General features: G+C 32.3%; 1 protein-coding gene across 1 annotated transcript in view; it reads left to right on the top strand.

The window, feature by feature from the left end:
• Positions 1–8219: 8219 nt before the first annotated feature.
• LOC113516897 (zinc finger protein chinmo) overlaps positions 8220–16815 on the top strand; it is a 94752-nt gene continuing 86156 nt past the window's right edge. Inside the window, exon 1 of the mRNA XM_031908056.2 lies at positions 8220–8378. The gene's annotated coding sequence lies outside the window, so the exon portion shown is untranslated. The remainder of the gene's footprint in view (positions 8379–16815) is intronic.

The following is a 16815-nucleotide window of genomic DNA, read 5'->3' as shown; positions in this document are numbered from 1 at the left end:
AATTGCAAGAACTTTATCACCATCTTATGCAGTATCTATTTGAAAAAATAAACAAAATTGCTTCAGAATTAACATACGCTAAGAAAATAAAGAAATACAGGCGACTTGTGAATTTAAATTAACATTTTATCTTGCATCCGGGACTGCAATTACTTAATATTACAAAATTTAAATGTTGCCATGTTAGATTCGAGAAAATGTAGATATTTATTTATTTAATACACAATTATATAAGTAACTGTAAATATGGCGGACTTAACACCTAATGGCGTTCTTCTCTAGTCCACCATGAGGCAAATAGAAAATTAAGTAGGCGGTGCATTTAGTACTAAAATAAGTATATTATATAAGGGCACTGCGGTTCATTAAAAGACGAGAAACTCAAACCAGGAACCATTAATATAAAAAAACACATGAGTAGTATATTTTTAGTTACTGAAATACATTCTAAATGGAACAGTGGTTAAATAAACTGTCGCATAGCATACAAAAATATAAAGTGTATCAAATCGAATGTAGGCGCATAGTTCGACCTACTTATTGAGTGGGCTATTTCGGAAAGCAGGCAGCTGCATTATTTGGCCAGCCATGATGACCCGGTTTCCGTTAGTCACAGGCACTGGGTAAGGGCCCGAGTTTTTAAAGCAAATAATGATTTATTTCTGATAATATTTACCACTAAAAACTTTTTGTATCTATTTATACGGCAGGCAAAAGAAAGATGCGTCCACACTCTTATCTCTTAACTATATGTACAGACATATAGTTATAATTTTATTATATACATGGCAGATATTTAAGAAAAATGAATTTTAGTGATCTTAATAAGGTCAATCAATTCGAAAACATTAATTTTTTTTTGTCTGTATGTTTGTTTACTATCACGTAAAAACTTTTTTACCAAATTGGATGTATTTTCTCAGTTGTATTCTTGAAGGTCTAACTTCAAAATGTTAAAATTGTGTTTTAAATTCATATACGAGTACTATCTAGAAGTGGTTTTTTTTTTGGTATCCTTACAAAAAGCAAGTACAAATTATAAAATAATAATATGGTCATGACTGTAATCCTTAATGGCATAGTTAAGAATTTAACGTAGCAAGAGGCGAACTTACCGTCATCATTTGGATTAATTAGACAAGACAAATATATCTTGGGCATGTGTGTTATATATTTTTGATATAATTTGCAATCTTTTGATCCATTTTAATAAAAATGGGATGCCCTTGCAGTCTTAATTGTAATATAGTAAATTAAATATAGTGACTCCGCTGCTAGCATCTGTAGGTATTAGGCTTTTTAATGAAACTTGGTTTAGATGAAAGATGAGCGAAAATGTATTACAATGCAGCCGGGTTACCTAGTGATTAATGGCCGCTATTATTTTTAATTAAATATAGCTTAATAAATTTTTAGTGACAGATTGCGTATACAAAACTTTTAGATGAATTAAATGCTCTTTGAATGGAAGTGAAGTAAAAAACAGCCGGTCAATTTCACCTATTATATATATTTATAGGGTTTAGTAAAGTGATAACACGACACTTGATGTTTGTTTCAAGTAAAACTAAATGAAAATGCTTTTCAATAAAATCTACACTAAATGTATAATTTATTTTTTTCTGTGTATGGTATGTCGGTTTCTTGCTTGTGAAAATGGCAAGTAGATGCAGTTTTAATTATTAAATGGAAAGAAGCAAATTACTGAATTCGAATAGTTTTGTTTATTAGTTTGTGCATCAACTGGCAATGGGTTACTTCTCATTAGAAAAAGATGTCAGCCTACCTACTATTACCGAGCTGACCAGATAACTTGGTATAGGTAGTTACACTGGTGTGTAGTGATTTGTTTTTGCACTCACTTCTTAATGTTTCAGGATGTTTCCAGAGAAATAATGAGAAAGTGTGGTTACAGGTCTTACTACATCACCAGAAGAATATGTCATCGTTCTTTACTTTAGAAGTCTATAATATGACTTTGACAGTAATAGCTCTAGCCAATTTCAGTCTGAAGGGTACTCCAAACTGTCATACAACAATAATATTGTTGCTTCACTCCAGATATAGATAAGAAGGTGACAACCTTTAATGGTAACCTACATTTTATACTTGACATGGCTAATAAGCTGATAGCTCTCCTGATAGAAAGTAGGAATCGTCGCTTACAGACATAAACAGCATTATGTGTATCATAGAATATTCTTTGTATATATTACCCATTATGTCTCTCACAAGTTGCCATTCCTAAAGATTTTTTGGCTCCGTATTTAATAATTGCCGTGTAGCCCCGGCATAGTATGGGCCACCTGTTCCTTTTCCGTGGGTGTCGTAAGAGGTTTCTAAAGAAACTTAATGGTCGAAAAATAGGCAGTAGCGTCCCTCTTAAAATATCACCAAAGCAACTGTCTCTAGAGATTACAGCATGGGGTCCGTTAAAAAGGGCGTATTAAGGTTTATTAAGGATCGGCAACGCGCGCGTGACATTTCTAGTGTTACAGGCGTTCATAGGCTGTGGTAACTTCGTGTACTATCAGACGGGTGATATGCTTGTTTGTCACCAAAGTAGTATAAAAAACTACTGTTAAAACCTTTTATAGGTAGACCTATGTTCAGCAGTAAACATAACATGGCTGCTTTGATGATGATAACTCAATAATTACATTGCTAAATCCAAGTGGCACAGCTGTGCTTCAGCGGCGAAAATACGAATGGAACCGAGAGAGTCACGAAGACCACTTTTTTACTTGACAAAGTCTTCTTTTGGTGTAACTTTACAAAACAAAATACATAAAACTCTAACCATACCAAGTGACTTTACTAGTTGACTGAAGACGTGAATGGTTTTGGCTTTTTGAAGGAATTAAATTACGTTTGGGTGAATCCGAATGATTGAACCCGAATTTTCTTAACGAACGATTTACTAATTCGAGAATAAAAATAAGAGAACAGTTATTTCACCTAGGATATTCATATTACATGACTGTTCTTAACATAAAAGGTAGACTGATGGAAAGTGTCAACTATCCTTTATAAATAGTACCATAAACATTACAGAATGTATTGCTACGCCCATAGTATCTATTGTACGTTGCAAGATTATGGTATTGATATACTTCGGTTTTCTATAAATTCATATACAGCCACCTTTCAAACTGAAACACAGCCATGTAACAATTGCTTCACGAATTGAATCATACGTTATACTACGTCTATGAGTTAGAGGTATCTAAGCAGACGATTGGGGGGAAAGGGATTGTTAGTAATGGAGACTAAGAATCCCATTGCTAGCAATATATATCTATCTGTTTGTATGTTTGTTTCGAAGTCACGTAAAAACTAATATACCAAATTGAATGCAGTTTCTGAAGGTTTAACTTAAAATCTGTTGTAAAAATGATTTATTTCACTGTAAATTGTTTCCAGTACAAATTAAAATCCTTTACCACATCAAATCAACGTAGTAGGGGGGAAAGGGATTGTTAGTAATGGAGACTGAGAATCCCATTGCTAGCAATATACTCAATCACGTCGACTTTCTCGCGGTTCTCCCTGGAAAATATCATGGTTAATTCCTGATGAATTTATCATGATGAGCTAACTGACCTGTTTTCATTCTCATCTAACACCCTTCACTGGTGCTCTGCCAGCGTATCCCGTTAGCGCAGGCGGGGTTATCATACCATTTTCACCCATCAAAAAAAAAGCAGACGACTTCAAGGCCTCCCGCCTCTATCTGGTAAAATGACACAGATTTGATTGTATGTATATATGAGTACCTTTTTCTTTAGAACTCTTTCTTTAGAATTAAATAAATTCTTCTGCACTGATAGATACACCTGTTGTGTTGTCGTCTTCATAATTCACAATTAAATGTCAAGGTCACAAATTCAGGAAATGTGAATATTACTGTTTTTTTTTTTACACTAGTTCACGATTATTATCGCCCACCTAAATTGATAAAGCTCATATTGTATTATTTTATATGACATATACAATTTATTTATATATAATATTATTTGTCAGGTAGCACAATGTTTACAGTTCGCGCCAAACAACTTGAACTAAACCATAGACAATGAAGACTGCGCAGTAGATGCTTTTATTATGTAAAATTGTTATTGCGCAAGTCACGTGGTACAAAAATCTGTTTTTAAATTTGCCAGTATCTACATATAAGAATTCTTTTATTAATTTAGTAGCTGTTCCTATGCTGTTTAAGGCATAAGCAGGTGATAAATATTTAGCCCATTGTTTTTTTTTTATATGTTCCGCCCCAATACGTGTACATTGTAGAGGTTTAATTGTGGCCGGAGTAAAATTTAAGCTGAGGATCATCTTTCATCGGACTTAAAAGCAAAGACGAGGCAAACATAAAGAAATTTGTCTTCTCTAAAATGTCCCTCGTTCGATCAGACAATTATATGATACGAATGTGGTTAAGGTATTATAACGAAAAGAATTTTGTACAATAATCCACCTGCTTATGAATAATATTACTATCATCAATTGTTTTTAATAATAATAATAAGCCAAAAAAGCCGCCATCTTTTTTCTTTTCTTCTCTACCTAAAGGTTATCTGGAAGAGATTGTTTTAGCGATAGGACTACTTTTTGTACTTTATACGTGTAATATAAAAATTATTTATTTATTTACATAAAATTAGCCTATGGTACAATATAGTTATGACCCCACATTAGGCAATATATACATATTGCCTAGTGGGGTATACGAAGGGGAAACGCAGTGTAGGACGACCCTCCACTAGATGGAGTGACGACCTCGAATGCATTGCAGGGAGTCAGTGGAAGCAGGTGGCTCAGGATCGTTCTTGATGGCAGTCTACGGGATTTATAGCAGTGAACAGATAATGGCGAAAATGATGATGATCTATATATCTATAAATAGATAAATAAGTGTCACATAATCACACTGATCGTCTAGTCCTCAAGCTATATTATGTGAAACAAGGCGACGAACATCTAGGGCAGTGATTCTCAACCACTGTGCCGCGGCACTTTTGTGTGCCGCCAAATTTTGCAAATATTTAAAATTTTTGTCATAAACTATTTATGCAGTGTGTTGTAGTAAGTAAATAATTTTTATCTTTTTCTTTGTGTGCCGCCAAATTTTGAAATCGTTAAATATGTGCCGCAACAAAAAAAGGTTGAGAATCACTGATCTAGGGGTACGATCCAGTCCAAACCACTTCAGGAAAGTTCGTTTCTTAAATTGGCGCGAACGGGAACCGATCACGGGATGTTATTTACGTAACAATAACAATCAACAATCGTTATAGCGATTGTCTTATTTTTTATACAATTTTAAATAATAAATAAACGACTTATTCGATGGAATGCGGTAACTTGTGTCTATATAAATGAATAACTGTACTGATGTTACAGAATATACTACAACGTGCATAGATTATCTCAATCTGCAATTTCTTTGAAGTTTGAAGTAGAGTGGTCTCCATATCCAATTATTTCACTGCAATATTATCTCACCTTTCAAAATATAGGCATGCAATTACAACTGTTTGTTAGCGGAAACGTCAATGGGAATGATACCTATGCAAATTAAGACTTTTAATCATAAATGTAACAATCTATTATTAAGGTCTGCCCTATAAAAAGAGTTTATTTGGCTACTATTACTACGTTGACTTTTTTTGATGGATGAAAATGGTATGGTAACCCCGCCTGCGCAAACGGGATACGCTGGCGGTGCACCAGTGAAGGTTGATAGATGAGAATGAAAACAGGCCAGTTAGCCCATCATGATGAATTCATCAGGAATTAACCATGATAGTTTTCAGAGAGAATCGCGAAGAGATCGATCTGGTTGGGTATATTGCTAGCAATGGGATTCTCAGTCTCCATTACTAACAATCCCTTTCCCCCTACTACGTTGATTTGATGTGGTAAAGGGTTTTAATTTGTACTGGAAACAATTTACAGTGAAATAAATCATTTTTACAACAAATTTTAAGTTAAACTTTCAGAAACTGCATTCAATTTGGTATATTAGTTTTTACGTGACTCCGAAACAAACATACAAACAGATAGATAAATTATGTAAAAAATATTGTTTTCGCAACTATTGGCCTTATTAAAATCCCTTATGTTATTATTTTTTAAATATCTCTTATGTACAGAAATAGTTTCATTACAATTTTATTTTATTAGTTTAAGAAGTATATTTTTAATTAATAATTTAGAAGATTTTCAATTATGGTTCATTCAACTTAGAATGCCAAACAAGCTGACTGCATACATGGTTGTAACTGTCGTCTGTAGACATGGACAGTACCATGGACACCATAGAGTATATTATTATGCCCATTATACCTTTCGTACGTTTCCATTCCTGAGAGCTAAAGATGTGATACTTTTGTGCTGTAATTTCACTATCATATTTCAATTTTGAAACTAAAATATAGCCATGTAAGTATAACAAAAATACAAGAGGGATAGAGGTATCCAAGTAAATTACTTTTGTACAAAGCCTCCCATACATCGTTGTGCATTTAATAAATTTTCAAATATACTGACGTACTGTATACAATATTCTATACATACAATGACATACATATATTTATTATCTTAGTCACCTTTTATAATAATTAGGAGATGAAAAGAAACGACTTATCATGAAACATGTACATAGTGTTTTTGTATAGATATACTCGCACAGGAGCCGTAATATGATTAAGCATATGCTCCCTCGAATGCAGGAAATCGCATGAAACTGACAAAATTGGGGTTGACTTTTCATCTCGTTGGAGAGAAATTTTCTAGTTTACAAAGTTTTTATATATTTTAATCATAATCATAATGTAGATAATCTTATATATTAAAAATTAATCTAGATTCAGTGGTTTTCATATGAGAAATAAAAGCTCGTAGGTAAAGGTTCTAAAAATTTTAGCTTTCCTTTGAAAATATATACATAATGACAGAATTATAATTATATATAGATAAAAATTTGGTGGTGTCCAATAGAATCTGAGTGAAATGTCAATAAACTAGCTGTTTCTAGGATACTCAAAGGATAAACTATATTTTCTAGGGAAATATAGTTTATCCTTTGAGTAAATGTAATTTTCCATTAACGAAAGATTTTTCTGAATCACTTCAGTGGTTCGAGAGATTACCTGAAATAGCACAAGAACATCAAGAACATGTTTCATCCTCTAAAATATTAGTACAGATAACTATGAGTTCTATTACATTAGTAGATGAACAAATTTTTCCTTACTCTTATGTTATACACCATACCATTGAATGATAAAGAGTAGACGATAACAGCAAATTCGTCCGGGTGGAATTTATGACCTTAGAATCGACAAGAACGTATCAGAGACGCATTTGAAGGGTCCGTTCTCTAGTTATCTTTTAAGATGAATGTTATTGTTTTAAAGTTTTTATTAAACACTTCTGTACTATTGATTCCATATCATTAAATATACAGACTTAAATATATTTTAAAATGCTGCCAGAAATAAAAAATAGTTCTGAAATTTTATTCAAATTTAAGAATTCTACCCATTAAAAACTTACTCATAATATATATAATTCACGTTTAAATACATTATTCGATTCGAAATTTGTAGTACTTTTTTATTATTAAAGATTAGTAAGTAAGTTGAGTGAAGTGGCAACCCTTGCCCATGAACTCTTGCAACACGAGTAACGATTATTTAAGAATTTATAGACACGTGAAGAAAATATTTATAAGTATTCACCAAATATGTATAGATATAACAATGAATGGATTTCCACGTGCCAGCTAACAATTCCCACACCTCAACGGTCCTGAAACAAGTAAAACTTTCATGAACCCTAAAGCTTCAATACAAAACCAGTACACCGCAATTATGGCCGAGTAATTACAGTCCATTGTCTCAGTTCGATTCCAACACAGGTGGATAATTGATTGGACAAACAGACGATGAGAATTTATAAAACCGTTACGCAATGCATTTTTAAGGGTCGCGAGGCAGTCAGCGCTTTTCAGAAATTACAGCGGGAGGCTTGGGGTGGCGGTGGCGGCGCGAACGGTGTGGCGGGATATGACGTTCGATTTAAAGGGTAGGTGCGTAGGGTGGGGGCCACCCCGCAGCCGCTGCAGGGCGGCTGTTGACGGGCGCCACGCGCACGCGCACTGCGTTCGCCGGTGCCCGCCGCTCCCGATTTCCGTGGCGATGACAGTTCGCCCGGACTTACTTCCTCGAGGCCGCGCGTCCGCGGCGCCGCTGCATCAGCCCGAGTAACTCCAGCCGGTGGCTTCGCGTCTGCCCGTGCTCGTGCCTCGTGCTCCGCGCTCTCTGCTTCGTGCAGCACTTTCCGTCGATGGCAGTTTGACGCCGCTACTTTGCGTAAGTATGCCGGTTGCACTTTTCGTCCATCAGCAATTGGTGTCAGTTGCCGGTTTTAAGTGGTTAAATAAATTGATGTGCTCACCTAATTTGTACGCGGTCCACTTGTAATGCGTGTGTAATACAGGAATTTATGACCGGTCGAACCTGGAAGTGAGCGTTTCCTTTGTCTTTCTAGTTTTCAAAGTCGTTAGTATTCAGTAGTGCCGTAGTGGTGGGATGAGGGGATGTTCTAAAGTTAATGTGCTGTTATTAAATTAGATTTGGTTATAAAATTTAAAACAAGAGAATGCAATCGATTTTAACTTCCGACCGGCAACTTCAGACTCAGCTGATCGACACTTTTCGTTGTTTATTTATTCTGTTTTGTACTGGCTTGATGAATTATTTATTCGCGCCTTTATTGCATTACGTGCATGATATATTTTGCGTTAATATTGTTTTTATATATTTTATGTACCTCGATGTCATAGTTGTTTTAATGTCTTTATACTTATTTATTATAACCAAGCTAAGTACATAGAATATATTGTTTACTTTGGCAGTCTATTTGTTATCAATTTTTTTATCTTTAAATAGCATTTTTATTTAATTTTATTGCTGATGTAAAATTTTTTAATCGTCACAAAAGTTACGAATAAGTAAATGCTCACATTTAGAAGTTACAGTTCACAATATCTAGACTCCAGAAAATTTGGAAAAGTTTGTTTCCTGATTGATTGGCTTGACTAAGAATCGAACCCGGGACCTCATTTAACCTTATTTACACAAAGCATTATGTACGTACGTGACTACTGTTGCATCATGGACATTTTTATGTGTGCATGTTAGTTATGAAAAATAATTGTTGTAAAATTCGTATTGACTGCTTCTACTGTAATTTTTGTATAGTAACATTTATTTATCTAAAATAATTTACATAAACGCATGATACATACACAACTATGTCGTGTAAATACATACCATTCTAATAATTATTAATTGTTCGTGTATTAGTATTAATATATACTTACTCGTGTAAGTAGGTATCGGTTGTTAAATTTATATTTAAATGCGTCATCTGGAACACACAATAAATAGATTGAAATCTTCATTTTCCGGTTACAACTATATATATATATATATATATATATATATATATATATACATATATATATATATATGCCTATTATTTATGTATGTATTATTTAAACTATGCCTGCACGTAGGAACGAAAAAAAAGAATTTAAGAAAAAAAATATTTGAGAGGTAATAAGAACAATAGAAACCAAATTGATAAATTAAAAAAAAAAATTGTCTGACTATTTGTACGTTTGTTCCACAAAAACCACTACACTAAACTCGATTTCATTTTGGACCACAGTGGAACTTAAAATCTAATTTATATTTTATCTTGATACGCCATCTATCTAGAAATAGTCTGTTGTATTGTATACTATTAGAAGCCACACATATGACACAGTCACGGGCAAAAGCTCAATGTCAAGATCAAATTTAACTCATATATATGTGTCATGTTACAACAGGGGTAAGAGTTGGGTAACATACGGCCAGTCTGATAAATGGTTACCATGCCCATAAATTGGTCGTCTGTAACATCAGAAATGTTATGTCAAATAAAGTATCTTCAAGGTCGGCAACGTACCTTGAAGATACTTTATTACGCCCTTTTCCCTATTGCAGGAGTGGAATTCCATTTTGTAGCCATTAGGGAAAAATATAAGTATATATTATATCATTAAAATATTTTAGACCGTTTTTAAGGATTTTCAAAGAATTTTTTCTTTGTTACACGATTATGCCGTCATTTTTTTGTTTTCATACATAGTTGTTTCCCTCGGCTTTGTCCTCATAAATCAGTATATATAGATCGAACGATACTCTTTATTGTTTCCTCCAAAAGATTACAATAGTAAATTTATTATAAATACAAACAGTTAAAAGAAATAATCACAATGAGAAAACAATGGGCGACCTTATCGTTAAAAGCGATCTCTTTCAGATAACCTTTGGATGGAGAGGAGTAATTATAAACAGTTTGATTATTTGATATTTGATATAAAGTATTTTATATCTAAGTTACGATATAACCTACCCGTGTATTCAAATGTTATTCAAATCGATTCAGCCGTTTAAGAGTGATTGAGTAACAAACATAAAAACATCTTTACTAATTTTTACATTTATAATACAAGTAGGATTGGTGCTCATTGAAACGACTGTTTCGTGGAACACGAAACTGCAAGTTACGAAACAAACTTACTACTTGTACTTAGATATACAATTCCGCGTTCGAAATTCAAATATTCTCAATCTAATTTAAAGTCATTGGTGTGCGAGTTCACAAATAAAGTAATTTTTTTTTTTAACAAAGCTTGAGTACGTTACTCGATATTGAATTCGGATACGACAAAACCGATTATAATTTAACATTTACATGCAGTATACCAAATTAAAAATAAGATTATTTGAATACAATTGACGTAGGTTATTGCGACTGAGATGTGTTCACGAAGTTGACAAAAATATTGTTTTCATTATACAATTTTGTAGCCTACCATTGCGTACATTCTCTATAATAAGGCAAATGCAGAAGTTTGACATTGAACGATGTTTAACTACGCATGCCCAAACATTTGCTCAGATGTGCTGAGTATAAAGAAACTTTGGGCTAAACGAATTTACTTTCATTAACGTATTAGTCTTGAAGATTTTTTGTACATACCTATTTTGGAACCTCTCGTTAAAATTAGATCTTCAGAGGGCGCTAGTATAAATTAAAATAAAAACAGGAATGAAAATAAAATGCTGGTTGGTTAAATTACGTTTATTTAAAATTAAAAAACAACGAATTTTTATTTGCTATTTTATTTAATTTGCTTTGCGGCAGTTTTTACTTTTGATTTTTGTTTTCGTTTGAATTTACACTAGCAACCTCCATAGGTTTAAATGGCTCATGAAGTCCACATCCTTTGAGATCGTAATGTAATATAACTCGAACCATGATCGGCAGTTGGCGCCACATATTGCACCGTAAATATAAAACCTAAGTACCTACCAACCTAACAATTTGCACAACTGTTTCATTGAATATAAAATATTATGGAATTGTGATATCTACAGCAAAATATTATTTTATGTACCTACTTAAATTAAAACAAATTATGGAGCTACATTTAAAATTTATTAGTTCATTTTTAAACTTTGACCTAATTATCAAATATTGCAATGCAGGAACTGAACATTCGATACACGTGTTCAACTTAGGCCTGCGACATTTCGAATAATAAACGTCTGTATAAAATCTATACGACCAGTTAATGTAATTCTAAATTTATATTATAAAGAAGCTAAGCTAGGACTCTGGTGATATTTTTCAAAATTGATATTTTAAGCAAAGGTATACTTATGTAGTTGAGAGCATAGTAAATATTAATTTGTTTTATGTTGATACTTTTAGGTGGTCGCACAGATTCATTTTTCACTATTGTCAATTAAAGGGCAGTGCTGACTCTTAAATATTCTTGTGACTGCTTTCTCTATGGTTCAGTTTATAAATAAGAGTAATACTTACGAATGGTTGGTGGCATTAGCTCTTTGCCAATTAAAAAAAAAAAAACTTACGAAATATAATAATTCTACATATCGATGCATATTGTTTTTGTTACACATATAACACGAGATCGATAAAACTATACAGTGCATACGTGTGAGTGTATCGTACGCACGCAGATTAGATATCTCTGCAAGGATTTTATTATGAGCCCTACAGATTTACAGGCTGTGAGAAAAATCGTAGGCGATTATTACTTTTAGTTTATGATACGGTACACGATTCGACGAACTGCTGTGAAGTAAAGTAAACTTGTAAGAAACTAATTGAATATGGAAATATTGTTAGTATATTAGTTTTTATCCGCGACTTTGTCTGCATGACCTGATTGTAAAAATCAATCTTTATTCTCTCTGTTCAAACAAACAAACAAACAGACTTTCATATTTGTAAGTATACGAGGTTAAAAATCATTAAAAAAAAATAAACCTTAGGACAAATCACTTTAGAGTAGTAGAAAATATCTAAAAATATAATATAATTATATAGATACAACAGCTATAGAAGTGGTAAATAGTTTTAGACAAATCAAATAAAGTCATCTAGTTGTACCATATGCTGAGCTTGTACATGAATATTAATATCTAATTATTTGATAAATATATAGTGAGTTTATATAGTTACAAAGGGTAGGCAATGCGCGCGCGACGTACCTGGTGTTACAGGTGTCCATAGGCAACGGTATCCTCGTTTATCATCAGACGAGCCGTGTTTGCCACCATAATATTATAAAAATCACATGGAGACATTGAAATAAACATACCCGTGAATAAAATATTTGTTTTATGAGGGGATCAAACTGGCAACCATAGGAAAGTGAGACAATATAATAAGCCGTTATTCTAGCAAGGTCATCAATTGAACTTCTAATTTGTGAAAGTGTTAATAAGAAATGTAATTTGCTACGGAACAATGTGCTACGAAATCGAAAGCTGACTTTTCATTTCAGTTGCATTCATAGAGGTAGACAGAGATAGACGATTGAAGTGGGTAAACTTTGAAGGGAACTAAACGTTCTATATTTTTTTTTCTGGTTTTAGAAATGCGACAAAAGCTGTTTATTGACAGCACATCTACATTTCACACTAACTGAAAGTATTTATAGATTATGCTATTTTTAAACTACTTTAAAAAAAGAACACATTTAATTTTTCAAGTTAAGCATTTACCCATTCGCTCATTTCCAATTTTGAAACGTTTTTAATAATTCTTTTTTTAATTGATAAAATTCATTATCGTATTAATTTTATTGCGATTAGTATTAGTTTTTTTTTTTTTTTGCGGAGAAAACTTTTAAGATATTTTCAACCGTTAAAATTTTTCTAGCCTCTTTTGAGTTTATTTATTTAAATAACTTTATTGACCAAAATAAAACTCACTCGCTGCTTAACTAAGAAAGCGGTACTTCATTATTGGAATAGGTAAAAAAAATAACAACTAATAATGTAAAAATACATACATAAATATAAAGAAATATGCATATATATACGAATAAATAGATATATAAAATATCAGTAATATTTAAAGTAAATAAAAAAAAAAATACAATATGATTATTAGCTCCTATTGTTTGTAATGAGTTCATAAGGTGAGCATGGACTCTTATTTAGTGGTTACTTGCGATATCTATTCCACTTTACGTCTTGTCTTTGGTTGCGTCCATCGCATCGTTTTGTAAACAAAACTCTATCACTTGTTTTTACAATCTTGCATAATATATCGATCTTTTGAATATATTCGTATTAGGAAGTGTCAGAAGATTAAAAAAAAGAAGACATTAAAAAAAAAAATAGAAATAAATAACACAGAGAAGACGACACAATTGTAATAGGATTTGTGATCGATATCTATCTATGGGGGAGGCTTATGTTCAGCAGTGAACAAACAACGGCTGAGATGATGATGTGATCGATCGAATTCGATCTCTGTTCATTTTTGTATTGATTTTTAAATCGATCTATATTAATAAGATTGATATAAAATATTGATCGATTTTCAATTAAGTCGAATCGAAATCGGAAAATTTAATCGTAAAGACATTAATTGTAAATTATGTGCTACAATAATGCTTCTAATGAATTAAATATATAAAAGTACCTACACATTAACTGCGGTACCGTAAAGTCATGTGTATAAATCACTTAATTACAGGGCAAGCGTATGATAATAAGGAAACGAGAGGGTACAAATTAGTTAAAAAAAGAGCGATAACTTATTGACACAGTTTTGATTTGTCATTTTATCGTACGTATGAATTATCAATATAATTAAATATTGTATGACATACAATGTCTAATAAATGATTAAATAATGGAGTGGATTTAAGATCTATACTAGAGGTATAGAATAGATAAACCGATAGGAGACTGTACAAAGTCTTGTATGGGAAACAGTAAGTAATATAGTATTACTTACTTTTAATTTTCCCGCCAAGTGGTTTTCCTTGCAATCTATGTACTGATTTCAAACAATTCAATGGCTGTATTTTTAAACTTATTTAATGCGACTCCGTTTGTTTGGATTTCTGTATTGTATAAGTAATATTATAAAATAAATACTAGTAGATAAAGTGTTGTTATTTTATTTGTTAATGTCGTTCTGCTAAGTTTTTGGCAATTACATTTTTTTTTAATTTGAATTGAATTTTGGCAATTTATAGAATATAACCTATAATATAATTACGTATTATAAAAGTAACGTGTATTTTTTTAAACTTTACTTTTAATTCGAAAATTCTTTAATTCGAATTTAAAAAATTTCCTTTCGATTTTGGAACACGCTGTAATCTAATTCTGAGTGTTACGCGTTATCACAATTCACGCGGCCTTGTTGTGGCGATAAGAAAATTCATTCTGTATTGAAATTCGGCATTGTTCTATATAACTAATACTTATTATCTTGTATATTTTTTTTTCAAAATAAAACGTTTTTGGTAACGATATACATAAAAAAGTTGTATTAGTCAAGGTGTCGTTTAGTTTTACATAAACAATTTTTATTCGTACATGTTTCACTATATTTCCTAACTTTGATAAGACAACATTGAGTAGAAATATATTATTATGTATTAAACTAGATACAATAATAATATAAGATTGCGAAATTGACTTCGGTTGTAGCAAAACCAGTTATTTCAATTTAAAAACTAAATTATAACATTTCTATGGGAGCAATCTGTAATACTTACAGTAAAAATAAGAATTTTCCATATCGGTTTACAACGAACAGAGTTATGAGGTAACAAATATAAAACAAGATACAACCGATTTAAGAGCCTCCTCCTTCCTTCCTCCTTTATGAAGTCGGTTGAAAGTACTATTTTTTTTAATGGTTTTACCAATTTACTGACACGTCTGTATCTATGCTACATTATGATTATTTTTTTATATTTTGACACGTGGTGGAAAGTGTTATCTATTTATCTTCACGCCAAGTCCTGGCCAGGGTAGATAGACAGAACCAAGTGCAGAGAACCTCTATCGAAAGTGCTGATCATCGTTTATAGATAAGGACAGTACCATGAAGATTATGAAATAGTCTATTACGTAATATAGTAGTGAAATGAAATGAAATGAAATTTTGAAAAAAAAAATGAAATTTTGAAATGAAATGAAATTTATATGCTAGAAACATTGTAGATAAGATGTTGTATTTGTGAAGTTTATAGGATGTCCATTATGTTTCGCCACATCAAATGGCATGCAAATATTAACTTTTGAATTTACCTATAGATAGGTTATTTTATATACGTAAATTATATATATAGTTGTTATCACATGCCCCCCCTCCCCCTATATTCTCATTCCAGCCGTACAGTGTCTCTGTACCTTGTAATTTCACTGCTGTCAACCTCCAAGTAGAAACGCCATACTCAAACTATTACTTGCCGACAGAAACACGAGAGGGACAAAGTAATCCATATTTTAGTAGAAATATTTTTTAATTTTAGTGTTACATAATTAATGTACGTATGTATTATCACTTACATTTTGAAATAAGATAAATTGTATGCGCGTGTCGTATGACGAGTGGGATGATTAAATCAAGATCAATAGGAGCCGGAGTCATTTTATTCTGACCCCAAAATAATGGGATCAGAGGTCTGAACGTTTTGATTTATTTTTAATTATCATATTGATAAAATAGTATGAAAATCCTCATTTTCTATTTTGATTGTAATAGTTTTCTTTTGCGCTACGAGAATGCTACGCCTTTTGATAAATTATAGCAATTCTTGCAATGAACAATTTCATTTATACTACTGAAAATCAGGTATACGACGGTGGTGCCCTCTAGTGTCGATAGTTTCTAAGCCGAATTTAATATGCATCTAATGTGACTTAAACGTTAAAAAATGGCCTTATTGCAGAAATAAAATTAATCTGTATTTTTAGGGTTCCGTACCTCTAAAGATAAAACGGAACCCTAGTAGGATCACTTCGTTGTTCATCCGTCCGTCTGTTAAGACCCTTTTCTTTAGAAACGCGTGGAGGTATCGATTTGAAATTAATATCATATACTCAGGTCTAACATACAATCTCTTAAAGCAGTGACAAAAACAAGCTTCTAAATCGACGCGATTAAAAGATACGGCTGTTTATGTTCCATTTACATTGCATTTTGTAATATTCGCAAAGAGAACCAAAACCCATAGGGTACCCGTTGATCTAGAATCGTAATATTTGTTAAGAAACAATGTCATCTGGCACAAGTAAAGGAAAAAGTTTGAAAATCGTAAATTTGCAGTTATTTCATAAATAATAAACTTGATGATTTTTTACGGAATCTTTGTTGCGCGAGTCCGATTCACACTTGGCCGGATTT

The sequence above is a fragment of the Galleria mellonella genome, unplaced genomic scaffold, assembly GCF_026898425.1.
Source record: "Galleria mellonella isolate WM207_F2 unplaced genomic scaffold, CSIRO_AGI_GalMel_v1 utg93, whole genome shotgun sequence".
NCBI lineage: Eukaryota > Metazoa > Arthropoda > Insecta > Lepidoptera > Pyralidae > Galleria > Galleria mellonella.
Note: the sequence above shows the minus strand (reverse complement) of the source record. Positions and strands in the feature narration are given on the sequence as shown.